Source organism: Cyprinodon tularosa, unplaced genomic scaffold, assembly GCF_016077235.1.
Source record: "Cyprinodon tularosa strain WSP-4 unplaced genomic scaffold, ASM1607723v1 ctg285, whole genome shotgun sequence".
Classification (NCBI taxonomy): Eukaryota; Metazoa; Chordata; class Actinopteri; order Cyprinodontiformes; family Cyprinodontidae; genus Cyprinodon; species Cyprinodon tularosa.
In genome coordinates this window covers 328,740-343,996 of record NW_024038991.1, presented here as the reverse complement: position 1 = coordinate 343,996, position 15,257 = coordinate 328,740, and positions in this window count along the sequence as shown.

Genomic DNA, 15,257 nt, shown 5'->3' with positions numbered 1-15,257 from the left:
TGTGCAATATAAATAAACTTGCCTCGGCTTAACTAATTGTTTTGCGTCTGATCAAAAATCACTATTTGTTAGAGTTAAAAAAAAATCTACAACCAGATAAGGACCTGAAGAATTGTACCTACTTTTCATCTATTGATTGACGAAGAGTGAAAATGTTTTTTTTTTTTTTTTTTTTTTTTTTTTTTTTTTTTTTTTTTTACAATTTACTGTCAAAAGAAGAAACTTTAAATAAAAATGTTTGATAGGAAATTTAATAATAAAAACAGACAATATGGTCAAACTGAATGGTTTAAGCTTAAAAAGTATAATAAAAATAATGGTGAAAATTTTATAAAAATATAAGGCATAAATCACAGAGAAAAGACAATATTTAATGAATTTTTTTATGCACATAATTCCTTGCTCCTCTTAGTTTTTTTCTTTCTTTCTTCTTTTTTTTTTTTTTTTACAAACACTGCATGTCCAATAAGGCTTCTACCATATTTATTAGTTTTAAACAGGCTCATCCCTTACAACTCCGTTGATGTGATTTACTAAGGAACCATCTCTAAACCCTAAAATAATACTAGCCAACAAAATTTACTGCAAGGAATTTTAGTACTTCTTTTCAAGGTAATATTTTTGAGCTTGCATATGATATATGATATGATAAAAATGAAATAGAAGTCCAAAGAAAAAAAAGAAAATTACTCAACCTCTCGAATAAAAGTCACTCTTCAGTTTCGTCTCACCTCATCTGAAATCACACATTAGCTCAAGTAGACAACATTTCCAAGATTAGGGACTGGATCTGAGTTTGAAGGTGAACTCTTAATGTTCGGAACAGTATGTAACAAATTATTTATGCAGAGTGTGATGGATGGCCAGACAAAAATAGGGATCTAACACTAGTCTCTGTTTGAACTTAGTCCTAAAGGTTTCCCCTTAAGTTGAAACTGGAATGTAAGAAGATGGAATTAAATAATTATTGTCGCTAGAAAGTAAAGGGCTAATTTGTTAGAAGCTGGATGAATCAATGAAAGTCTTCAGTCTTTTTATATATATTAGTGCTGATATTTATCAGTTAGAACACATTGACACCACTACAAAAAACATAAAAAAATGTTGAGAATTGCAGAGTTACAATTTAAGCAAAAAATCTATGATCTTCTCTTCATTTAAATCTATCTTGAGCTTTTTGTTGCTTTTTCTGTCCATTTTGAACATCATTGTAGTGAGCTTTCTGAAGCCTTAGTGTGTCATCTTTTCTATAATTTGGATTTCTTCTATAATCTGTATCTACAGGTCTAGTATATATATATTTATATATATATATATGTGTATATATTTTTGTGTGTGTGTGTGTGTGTGAGACATGTACCTATAAGACATAAAAAATAGATAAAAAAAATTACATTTGTGTTGATTTATTGCATTTCCTTATAATATGTGTATTACCTGCCTCTAACATACTACAGTTTCACCTGCAGGGTGAATCTAGTCTTGACCATGGAATTGCTTTTTCAGATTTTGGTAGAATTCCAAAATTTTGATTTTATCAACTGAATTTTACAGTTGAACTGCAGACACGTTGATCAAGTAACATTTTATAATCTGTTAGGTCTGATTTTGCAGAAATGTTCAAATTGTACATATTGATTCTTATCTTTAGCTCACAGGTTTGACACCTGGTTTGGTTTTTATTGCTATAGAACATTCAATTCAGTTTATTTTTTTCTATAATCACACCTGCTTCGAAGTTCAACATGTTTTTTATTCAGAAGGGGCGTTCTATTTACACTGGTTGTAATGAGAGGTTATTTGAGCTGTTGCCGCATTTCTATCATCTCATTCAAGTGTGCCCTCCTTTTTTTTTTTAAACACTTTTCTATCTATACAACTAACTTAACAGTTGTGTAAAGCAAATGGAACAGCAAAGGTAGACTATTTTGCTTGGGCATCAATTACAAGATTACAAGAGAAGCGCTACAGTGCTGCAGTTCCCTTTCTAGTTACACCTGATTGTTTTTTCCCCTAACGTTAATGTAAAAACAATAAAAAAAAAAAAAAAAAAAACAGAAGAACAATATAGATGTAGTAAATCCCAGAACTGAGACCACAGACAGATTATATATTGTAATCTATAAAGATGGTTTTAAGGATATAGAGTCAAGTAAAACAGGGTTTGCCTTTTTTATCCTTGAACTAACAAAGAAATTTGATTGTAACCGAATTTAAAATGCTTGCAATTTTGATGTTATGTCAGTCAGACTTAAATAAATGTGGGTCTCTCATCCAAAAACTGTATAGATTAATATAAAAAATTTAGATGTAGACAGTCTCTGTTAAATGTTTGTAGGAAATGAAATAGCAGATCATTTAGCCAAACAGTTGATAAATGAAGATACATTTGTGTAATATGTATTTAGTAAATCTGGTCTAAATGATGTGGTTTCAACATTTTTCATCATTGCAGGAGTGAAATACGTAAACCCCTCTGGTCGCCCGAGACCCCGTCAATCTGATGAGGTCTTGATAATTAGGATAAACACAAAGAGGTGCAGCTTTGCCCTGGCAGAGATTTTCTGGAGATCTTAGATATGAAGAATATGTTGGCTTTTTTATATCAGGACTATAAACCTCACTGTTTTACTTTTTTTTTTTTTACTTTTAACATGTTATTCATTTTTTTTTGTCATGTTGATGTTCATCTTGGGTCTGTGTGTAGCATTATGTGGCACATTTTGTAAAGGATACTGACCAGAGAGCTCACCCTCAGCTGAACCCCCAACACTATATTGACCTGTTACATACCTCTGAAGCATTGAAGATTTATATATTTTATTTCTACTAAATGTCTATGTAAAGGTGATCATTACAATGTTTTATTTTTAGAAAAAAAAAACTCAAACCTTTATAAATCCTAATTGATTGTGGTTCACAAGTTAAATCTTTTATACAAACATCTTTATGGCATTAAGAGTCACTTTTGCATAACTAAAGTCTGTTTGGAGCAGAAAACAAGGATTGGGAATCTGGTAACCTACACAGACATGCATTTAACAAATGTACTTACCACTGTTTTACTTATCATTTTATCAAGAATGGAAAAAAACCCAGCAGAAAGTGGCAAAGGAGCAGACATATTCACATTCCCAGGGATATAGAAGGCTTTAGGCAGAGTGACAGATAAGAAGACAAAGGGAAGCCAGAGGAGGTGGTAGGAGAAATACAGTGGAGATAAAGGAATCCTTCTGGATTATTGTCTGAGGAACTAGTCTGGAATTCAGTAATGTCAGAAAAGAGGAATGGGAAGAATGTACCATCACTTTCTGGAACAGTAAGAAAGAGAAAAATATACTAAAATAGCATTTCACACATAATCAATTACTTTAAAATCTAATCATATGAAAGAGGTGTTTTGCGCTTATGATCGTGTTAGAGAAACAGTGGAAACTAGATTAGAAAAACCGTATCTATCTATCTATCTATCTATCTATCTATCTATCTATCTATCTATCTATCTATCTATCTATCTATCTATCTATCTATCTATCTATCTATCTATCTATCTATCTATCTATCTATCTATCTATCTATCTATCTATCTATCTATCTATCTATCTATCTATCTATCTATCTATCTATCTATATCTATCTATCTATCTATCTATCTATCTATCTATCTATCTATCTATCTATCTATCTATCTATCTATCTATCTATCAATCTATCTATCTATCTATCTATCTATCTATCTATCTATCTATCTATCTATCTATCTATCTATCTATCTATCTATCTATCTATCTATCTATCTATCTATCTATCTATCTATCTATCTATCTACGGTATCTATCTATCTATCTAACTAACACTGATCAAATTGGTACAAGATAATCTACTGCATATACAATAACTTATTTGCATATATATAGACCGATCTTATTGTACCATGGCACTTTATTTATATAGCACTCTGAAAAGAACACAAGATGATGGACCAAGAGTCTTTACATACAGTCAAAGTTGAAATTATTCTTAACCCTGGCAATTATGACTCAAAGGTAAACTGTATCTACCAACATTCTTTTTTTTTTCTCAACAGGATGTACAAGAGCCTTCGTTGTGTAAAGAAAGGTGGAAAACATTTTTTTTTTCATCTTTTATTTACACTTGAACATAAAATGGCCTATCCAGCATTATTTGTACCCAGTAAAAACTGTGAAAATTGTAATATCTGAAATTCATCATTTCAAATATTGCGGGCTGTTCTGAAGCCAGTAACCAGTAAACCAGAAGATGAACTGGTATAAATATTAATCTATTCCCAAATAATATATTGATAATAACTAATAATGATTAAAATGATTAATAATATTAATAATCTATTATCATCTAATCTATTATCAAATACATCTCAGATGAATTTCACTGCCCCTGTTAAAATGAAAAAAGGAAAAAAAAATTGTTATAAGGTTGAACGTAAGTAGTGACTTCAGGTCTACAAAAATTAAATATATGAAAAAAATCTACAAAAAACATCCAATGGAAACATTTTGTGCAGAAATCAAACAAAAACATCAACAACACCTGTGCCCTGTTTGCCACAGTTGACAGGTCAATCCTAGTCTTCAAGTAGTACTGCTCTGCATGTTTCCATGTCTGTTGCAGTACACATGTTTTAAATGATTGCATGACTCCTCAACATTCATTCAGTCCTGCAGAAGCTAGTTAATCATCCCCTCATATAAGTCAGGTGTGTGGCACCAAAGAGGCTCCTAGAACCTGCAGGACAGAGGTTCTTGAGGACTAGGCTGGGAACAACTGCCTTAGACTTATCAATGTGTGGATGTGCTGAAAGTTCCTCAAGCTATACAACAACAAAAGTAAAGTTATCTTTAAATTTTGGTTGTAGTAATGGACTCAGACCTCAACCTTCAGAAACAAATAAAAACAGTTACAAGGTCATATTTCTACCACGCAAAAAAACGTATGCAGAATTAAATAACTAATTTCACAAGATCTAGAGAAACTCACGCAAATGTCTATCTTAAGCACTGATTACTGCAGGCTTATATTCAGGGATCTTCTAAAAAAAAAAAAAGAGCTGCAGCCAATCCAAAATGATACTGCTCATGCTCTCTCTAAAGCTGGAAAAATAGAGTGCATCATCCCAGTTTTAAAGTCTTTTCACTAGCTACATGTAGCTCAAAGAATATCAGAGATATGATTGTTCCTTACATTCCTAACACTTCGTTCTTAACCTGGAGGTTTAATAGTGGTTCATAAATTACTGAAAGTAGAATGGGATGCAGATATTTTAGTTATTAGGCTCCTCTGCTGTGGAACCAATTACCAGTTTTAATGGTGACGTTAATATTATAGCAAACTCCCAGTAAAAAAAACAGACCAAAATAAACTCAACCAAAGGAAACTCAATCAATAAATAAATTAGAATGTCATAACTTATTAAGGAGAGAGATTTGATTGGCAGATTTCTTAACTGTGATTAAAGAGTCTTTTAAAAGAAAGATATTCACCAAACAGACTCTGGTCATAAATTGGCCATTGAAATCGGTTGACTTAGAAACCATTGTATCAGAGATCAGGGAGAATCTGTTAGCTCTCTGTCACATCCGACAGGTACATGTACAGTAGAAACTTAAATCCATTTCCGCATTACCTGTCCAAGTTACATAAATATATACCGTAAGAAACATGTTTTTTGGCCCCAAATTTACAAATTTATTCCCTGGATTTCTAAGTCCCCTCCCAAGAAAATCTAATGCAAAAGATTCTGGGTGAAGAGAGACAGATTGCTGAACTATTAGCCAAATATTTCAGTTTGTCACTGAGGTTAAAAAAAGTTGCTCTGGCAACAGTCTACTTAAGTTAAAATACTGAAGTACTCACTTTTGAAAATACTTAATTTTAAAAGTACAAATTGAACTTTCTAATATTAGTACATTACCGTATAAATTTCAGAATAGTTTTAAAGAATCTTAGAACTTTCAGAAACCGCCTCATGTATTGACGCTTAGAAGCACTTCTACAAATTCTACTGTAAAGAATTTTAGCATAAACTTGACACCAAAAAATAACAACAGCTATTATGTGTTGGGAGCTGGAGAAGTACCACCTTCCTCCAGCAGAGTCCGCCGTGGATCCTCCTGAGCTGAGCCTCCTGCACAGCTGCAGCCCATTCCATCATCAGAGGATCCACAGTACTTAAGCTGTCTTCAGACCTTGCCACAACGCCGCAGTGTTGATCCAGTTGGTTAGCACCTAAGCCTAGTATCTCTGAGAACCTTTGTTGACCTTTGAATCCAGACTGGATTCTAACCATTGTCTCTGTCTTCCAGGTAACCAGTTTTTCTCCTGTGAAGCTCAGGAAGAGCTTAACCTGCCGAGCCTGCCCTCTGAGCCAAACCTGAAGCCTCTCTCTGAACTTCCATGCAGCTCTGGACCAAGAGCTGGAAACTCAAAGTCAAGGTCTGCTCATTCTTAAGAAGTAAGACGCTGAAGCAGCTTACGGACTCTGCTGAACAAACCATCTCCGGACCCAACAGTTTCCCTCTCAAGGCTCTAACCAAGAACCCTCAAGGTACAAATCTGAAACTGTCAAGAATCAAACTCCTATGCGCAACGCTAACAGAACTGTCTCTCATGCAGACTTCGGTGAACCAGTTTCCCAGGCCTGAACCAGAACCAGTCATTCTCTCTGTGCTTGTGACAATATACTCTATTAAACCTTTTACTCCAGTTTCCGTCTCAGTGGTGTTCTGCATTATTGGGTCACACCAGTGAACCCATCATGACATTATGATTATTATGTTTTATTTGAAATTACCAAAAATAAAACAGGAGAGTCTTGGTTCTCCTCACACACTATGGAATTGAGGTTTAAGGTTGAATGTATTACCACAAAGAAACCGCTTCTCTGATTTGAGAACGATCCTACTGAACAACTTGGCCACATGGTAACAACACCTTAAAAAAAATGTAAAAAACTAAAAATATCTGCCCTGAGTTTTTCCACATTTGTTGATTCTATGCATATTTCTAAAGCAGTGGGGTAAAAATACAGTCCTAAGGGCTGGTATCTTCATGTTTGAGTTTTTTTCCCCCTTGGACGTAGCTACTACTTCTCCAGCATTTCAGTTCTGCAGCTCTCCCTGCTTTTCTCTGTGCTCTAGAAAGATTTATGAACCTCTTTACTAATATAATGAAGGCAGAAGCAAAATTTCAAAATATGTAGAATCCCTGCAGTCTGATTCTGTCTGTACAATAAGAAATCAGGTTAATTTTAACCTGTAACTGGGAGACGTCTGTTACCTTTGGCTAAAATAAATGAGTGGAAAGGGTGAAAAAAATGGAGATTATTGGTGGGGACTGTCCCCACCAGTCCTTTGAAAAGTTACACCATTGGTCTTAGTTGTCTAATAACAAATTACTTAAACATCTATAAGGCTTGTTATTTGATGTAAGAAATATGAAAACTCTATATTAATATTTGCTGAAGAAAGAGGTGGATCTCTCTCTGGTTTTCTTACATTGTCTTTATTTTAATGCATGATTAAAGCACATGCTTTGGTATTTTGTGGAACCTGTGTGTTTTCCTAGAAAGTTTCAGGTCCAAACCGTCCGCCTCCTGTCCATCTCTTCTCATCAGCGCTCTGGCCAGCTGACCAACCTGAGGTACACACAGCTCATCTGAAAGAGAAAGAGGGGACAAACCTTTATTAACTGTTGTAAAGTGTATCATAACTGCATCAACAATACATTTCTTTAAACAAAAGATCATGAAAATGAGACTTCAGAAGCCACAAAAAAATGCCCCATGTATATTTACGGTCTTAATTAGAAATGATTTACTCTCCACAGCTGCATCTTTTAATTTTAGTTCAAATGTAGAAGCTGTAAAGACTTTCAGGATGTGGTACTTGAGCTATAATGTTTCTATCCATTAAATTAATATGGCAAGTTTTTTTCTGTTTTCCACAGTTTTACTACAAAACACGTGCATTATTTAATAAAGCAGTCTTTGTTTATATTTTATTCTTTTACTAAAATATTTCAGTGGACCTCAGTAGTTTTTAAAGTCTTGCTACGGCCGTGAACGCACCTTTTCAGTGTTAAAGCTGCTGCATCAACAGGTAAATCATTGTGTTCTGTTGAGTTTAACCTTTGTAACCTGCAATGATATATTATGACATCAAGGCTACTTTAATAGATCAGAGAAAATTATGTAAAAAACTTGCAGTCATTTTAACGTCAAGTCACTGTTGAATCAACAGCAGTCGGTTGCATTGAATGAAGGTTAAATTTTGTTTAGATTTTGCAAATCTAATCAATGCTGAAATAGCAGCATCATTTCTATGTCATGTTTATCAGCATAAGTGAATTTTCCAGCATTAAACCAATAATAATTTTGGGTTAGATTTCACAAATCTAATTCATCTAATCTAATTAATCAAAATAACTTAAATTCTCCTTTTTAACATTTAAATCTTTATTTTCAATTCAAACCAAGTTTACAATGACCACAGCCATTGTGGGTGCTGGAAGGAATGTCCGGGAAAGAAGTCTTTTTATTAACCAAGAAGGTCTTTAAAGAGTGGTTGAGCTGAGGTGGCTCTTAAGTTGTAATTGGTTGGGTCTCCTGGTCCTCAAAGGGTCATTAGTCCACACTGAGGAGGTCTATACCTACCAGGGGTTTTGTGCTAAGTGCTAGCCTCAAGGTGCCTGTTGTTTCTATCATTTCGTTGACTTCTTCTGCTGCAAATAAAAAGGTGGGCGGGGCTAGGAGGTGACCTGAATAGAAGGCCTGTCTAAGGTGATGTAGCTTTATGTTGTGGGTGTTACTACAGCCAATGATGCCAGGCATATGTGGTAATAGAGCTGAACAAGGTGGAAAAAGCACATAATAGGCAAAGTCATATTTTCTTTTAATGTTTTACATATTGTGATTTTTTAAGCCTAGTAACTACAAGAATATTAAACTGAAGCTTTTTTCCAACCACCTTATTTATCAGACCATCAAGTTCATTTAAACAGGTAAAGCAAAATCAACTTAGGTAAACAGAAAAAACACAAATGTTGTTATAAAAGTCTCCTGAATCGATCATTATTATACTTACAATCATCTATTTTACAGGTGGCATTTCAGAAGAATTCACAGTAAAATCTACAGGTAACGATATGACTACAAAATATTCCTACAGTAGCGTGTGACAGGCCAAATAATAGATAAAATTCAATGTCTTACATTTTATTTTCAAATCTGCTGATTCTGTAAAACATCTGAGGTCATTCCAAAAAAGTTAAAAACAATCCACTGGCCTTTGTTTCCAAGTTTGAAGACATTTTTCTGCCCATCCAAGACGCTTTTTCAATTAAAAATGTCAGGAATAGCGCTGAGTTCAAGGTTTTATACAGTAGCCCATCAAAACCTTGTTTTTGCTTAGAAAACATGCAAATTTGAATCGAAAAACGGGTCCACTCCTTTAGTATGGTTTTTTTTGGGCTTCTTTTGTTAGCCTGCAATTCCCCATACCTGTCTATGCCTCTGAAAGGGGGGTCGCTAAAGGGAATTGTTGGCCTGGCTGAATAGGCAAGGTCTTCTGTTCCCCTGTGAAGGGGTTGGGGACGCGATGATAGAGGAAAGGGATCGACTCATTTGCTGAATTGTAGGTTTTTGAAAGCTGAAATCTGAGTCCACCCCCTTTGTTTTTACGGTTGGCTTTCCTTTCTTAACATAGATGGATTCCTTCACGCCCCTCTAAAATCACCTATTTTCTTTGTCCAAAATGTGAACATTCTGGTCCTTAGAAGAATGTCCTTTGTCCAAAAAAGTGTAGATGTACCGCAGAGTTTTGTCCCGAGGACAAGACTCTGTCTTCTGTGTTGGGCCATGCATCTGGGGTTTTTGTCCTTAGCATGCACCAGCCTCTGTCTAAGGGTCTTGTTTGGTTTGAAATGTAGATGGATTTTGTGTTTTTAGAAAATCCTCTTGAGCTTTTCAGAGACTCCAGCAACATATGGTATGGAGATGTTTTTGCGTTTAATCTTTTCTCCGTTATGTTATGCTGTGTGTCTTTCGGATTTCCTTTCAGATTTGGAGCTTCCTGGAGGATTGGGGCACACTATGCACTTGAACCCTGAGCGGGAGTGCACAATTGAAGCATGCAAGGGCAGGAGTGTGGGATATTGGGTCTGGGTCAAACAAATTCACTGTTGAGGGCCTTATAAGCTATTCCTGGTTCAAATGAGACTTAATATGGCCGACCCTTTGAGGGCATGCGCAACGGAGTGAGATGTGGGCAGGGTGAGGGAGTAGGGAAAGGTCCCTAGAGTGGCCAATTGCAGTTCAAGAAAGAAAAACAGCAACAGCGGATTAAAAAGCTAAACTAAGCCAAAAGAAATAACTAACTGGTAACCAGAAATGTAGTGGACTAGTAAGTATAATATCTGACTTTGAAGTGTAGTGGAGTTAACGTTAAGGTACCCCAGCCAAAACAAAATTACTTAAGATAGGCTACTCAAAAAATATACTTAGGTACATTAAACAAATAAATTTACTCAGTAACTGTCCACCACTGATTACAAGTAAGGAAATGTTTCTAAGACCATGTCTAAAGGTTTTTAAGTTCCAGCAGCAACAGTGCAAAATATGATAGACTGTGGAAAATCCCAGAAGATGTGGTCAGAAGCAGAAAGTGACACCTGTGCTGACTAGAAGGACATGGAGTGAGATGAAACACAATCCACTTATCAACACCATGATCACCCTGGTGAATCTGGGCTCTACTAGTGCTGAAGTATCAAAGACAGACACACAATGGCTGCTGTATGCTGCTGGGTTCAATGGATGCAGAAGGCCATTTTTCCAGATAAGGCAAACCTAAAACCTGCTTCGTCTTTGCAAATAATCATCTAAACAAAGACGACTTCTAGTATTCTTGTGAGATGAAGCTAAATTTGAATCAATCAGTAAAATCTACAGATCTAAAACAATTGATTAATCGTAACATGCTGGAAAAAAACATAAAACCCTTACATTTTTTTTACATTAGTATTACTGTAGCCATCGTTTTTTGACTAGTGTGTTTAACTTCATAGATGTTTAACTTCGGTGTCATGACTTCCGCAGCCATGTGGGAACCTCATGTAAGGATGTGGCATACATGTAGCATGCAGGATAACATAGAAACATCCCATGAATAATAATTAAAAGAGGTGTGCTGTACATTCCTGAATTGAGCTGGTAAGACAGTCAGCCCATATAGGGACCGTCTGAGCTGAAAGGGGGCAGGAATGTGGGGAGCAGACTTCCAGTAAGTGGAAATATTCATGGAAGAATTAGCCTTGGAATCTCAAACTTGCACTGAGCGACTCCTGTTTACGCTGTAAATCAGCTGGTCAGGGGCTGATATGCTCATCTGTTTGTCATGAAGGCACAAGAAAAAATGTGCAGGTTTGTGCTTTGGCTTTCCTGGGAATCAGATGGTTGAACGGGAATAAAACTCCACTGGTAGAAGAGGGTACAACAAGATGGAGGTCATGGAGTAGGACAACACTGTCAATATTTGCTACAGTAATGATCTCAAATGTGTTAGAAGAGAAGTTTATAGCACTAAAGCTGTTGGGGTTATATATATATATATATATATATATATATATATATATATATATATATATATATATATATATATATATATATATATATATATATGTATATATATATATATATATATATATATATATATATATATATATATATATATATATATATATGTATATATATATATATATATATATATATATATATATATATATATATATATATATATATATATATATATATATATATATATATATATATACACTATATTGCCAAAAGTATTTGCTCACCCATCCAAATTATTGGAATCAGGTGTTCCAATCACTTCCATGGCCACAGGTGTATAAATTCAAGCACCTAGGCATGCAGACTGTTTTTACAAACATTTGTGAAAGAATGGGTCGCTCTCAGGAGCTCAGTGAATTCCAGCGTGGAACTGTGATAGGATGCCACCTGTGCAACAAATCCAGTCGTGAAATTTCCTCGCTCCTAAATATTCCACAGTCAACTGTCAGCTGTATTATAAGAAAATGGAAGTGTTTGGGAACGACAGCAACTCAGCCACGAAGTGGTAGGCCACGTAAACTGACGGAGCGGGGTCAGCGGATGCTGAAGCGCATAGTGCGAAGAGGTCGCCAACTTTCTGCAGAGTCAATCACTACAGACCTCCAAACTTCATGTGGCCTTCAGATTAGCTCAAGAACAGTGCGCAGAGAGCTTCATGGAATGGGTTTCCATGGTCGAGCAGCTGCATCCAAGCCATACATCACCAAGTGCAATGCAAAGCGTCGGATGCGGTGGTGTAAAGCACGCCGCCACTGGACTCTAGAGCAGTGGAGACGCGTTCTCTGGAGTGACGAATCGCGCTTCTCCATCTGGCAATCTGATGGACGGGTCTGGGTTTGGCGGTTGCCAGGAGAACGGTACTTGTCTGACTGCATTGTGCCAAGTGTAAAGTTTGGTGAAGGGGGGATTATGGTGTGGGGTTGTTTTTCAGGAGCTGGGCTTGGCCCCTTAGTTCCAAGGAAAGGAACTCTGAATGCTTCAGCATACCAAGACATTTTGGACAATTCCATGCTCCCAACTTTGTGGGAACAGTTTGGAGCTGGCCCCTTCCTCTTCCAACATGACTGTGCACCAGTGCACAAAGCAAGGTCCATAAAGACATGGATGACAGAGTCTGGTGTGGATGAACTTGACTGGCCTGCACAGAGTCCTGACCTCAACCCGATAGAACACCTTTGGGATGAATTAGAGCGGAGACTGAGAGCCAGGCCTTCTCGTCCAACATCAGTGTGCGACCTCACAAATGCGCTTCTGGAAGAATGGTCAAAAATTCCCATAAACACACTCCTAAACCTTGTGGACAGCCTTCCCAGAAGAGTTGAAGCTGTTCTAGCTGCAAAGGGTGGACCGACGTCATATTGAACCCTATGGATTAGGAACGGGATGTCACTTAAGCTCATATGTGAGTCAAGGCAGGTGAGCAAATACTTTTGGCAATATAGTGTATATATATATATATCTACCTCTCTTGTTGCTCTCAATCATTTTAGTTTAATTTCTGAGAAGTATCCACAAATTAAGAAGTATGGAAGTAAACTACAAGGACTTTCTCACCTGCTTTCATTACATATTTGGCTAAGAGGATTAATTCTGATGGGCTGTTTAGGTCCGAGCAGATTTTTAAGACATGTCCTGCAGACAGTGTTTCAGACCTTTCAATAGGTTTAAGTAATTTAAGATCTCAGAGAACATACAGAAAAGAAGGGAATTGCTTTGGTTTTGCTTGTAGATTTACATTAGTTAGTACATTTGTAGAAAACACTTTCAAAAAATCTTCACAATACGTTAATTACATTAAGGAAATGTTGGTATTAAAAAAGCCTGGGAAGAAATTGCTTCAGTTAGCTTCTGTAAAAATACTTTTTTCCATTTTAAAAAACAGCGGAATTCCTTCAAATTATTAGACGAAGTTATTAAGAGTGACAGAGTGACATACTATATCCGTTGGTTGTGCTGTTTTTTTTTTTACATCTCTTTGCAGGTGATGAAGCAGACTGAACATGTTATCATTATCTCCCTTTCATCTCCTCTTTTCTCCTTTTTTTCTGTTTTTCCTCTTCTGTTCTACTTACATTGAAGTGTCCATATAATCTGTAAAACTCCCTGCATAATTATAATAAAGCTATTTATATGCATGAAACAAGTGGAAATCTATGGCAATAGCCCTACTGCTCCACTTGTGAAATGAAAATCTGTTGGGCTCTTTTTGGCATCAAGACAAGTATTCATATTGCCAGACCGGACACTGTTTAAAAAAAAAAAAGAGTGACAGAGGAGGTTCTAAACTGCATAAAGCTCCAGAGCCAGAGGTCTATTTATTTACCTTTACTCAGCAAGGAGATGCCACTGAGATTAAATGCTTACAAAGGACACCTGACAGGTAGCTGTAAAACCAATAAAAAGGATCAAATCTCATAATTAAACTGGAATTAAACATAATAAATCGTATTCAAATCAAGTAAACTAATAACAGTTGCACCATTTTCACTGCAACCTTTGCGATATCCTTGTGATATCATGGATATGATTGTTTTTAGAATGGATTTCGACCCAGATGTGAAGTAAAGCAGCATTTCTCATATAATACCTGTAGCCTTGTACTGTGGGTCATCTGAATTAAAAAAAAAAAAAAAAGTCTCCCACACTTTTAGAAGCAGGATGACAACAAAGCAAAATGTTCTGCAAAATACCCTCATCCCATAACCAACAATTCCCCAGCAGGTGTTTATTCCATATTGCTGCCTATAGTGATTTATTAAATGTTGTATATTGGTTAGGCATCAACTGAACCGAAAGCTACATGTTTTAGATTCATTTTACAATTTTGAGTCTGTATAACAGCAGTGATATTTTTTTTAATTTTCACACAGGAAGAATTTCATACCTTCTAACTGCATTAAAAGTGTTAAACAGAAGGAATGCAATAAAATATCCCTAAATATTGTGTGAAATTTTAAACGTATGGACATTTTAATGAGATTTAAACAAGTTTGTCAGAAAACCTGTATCAGATAATGTTAGTGAACGTTGTTCGGACTATTAGCAGCACTAATGACCTTCTGCTGAGGATTCTTTGCAAACATAGAGCCCAGATGAGTAGTCTATATGGCAACAGGAAATCATCTTAATGTCAACAATGTCGTTGTTTTGATAAACCGTCCACGCTCCACTGCTCATCAACAGCTCAGCTGTAGAAGTGGTCAGCAGCACCAAATTCCTGGGGGTGCACACCACAGACACCCTCAGCTGGACTGTAAACACCACCTCTCTGATCAAAAGGAAATAAAACGTATGTACTTTTTGTGGAGGATGAGGAGAGCCTACCTGCCCCAACCCATCCTCACCACCTTCTACAGAAGCACCATAGAGAGCGTTCTGACCAGCTGTCTCCGTGTGGTGTGAGGCTGCTGCACCTCTTCCCTCCATTAAAGACATTTCCTCCCAGCGCTGCGTTTCCCGAGCCTGTAACATTATAAATGACCCCTCACATCCCCACTATGGACTGTTCTCTCTGCTGCCCGCTGGGAAGAGGCTTCGCAGCATTTAATGCAGGTCCAGCAGATTCCAAAACCGCTTCTTTACCATC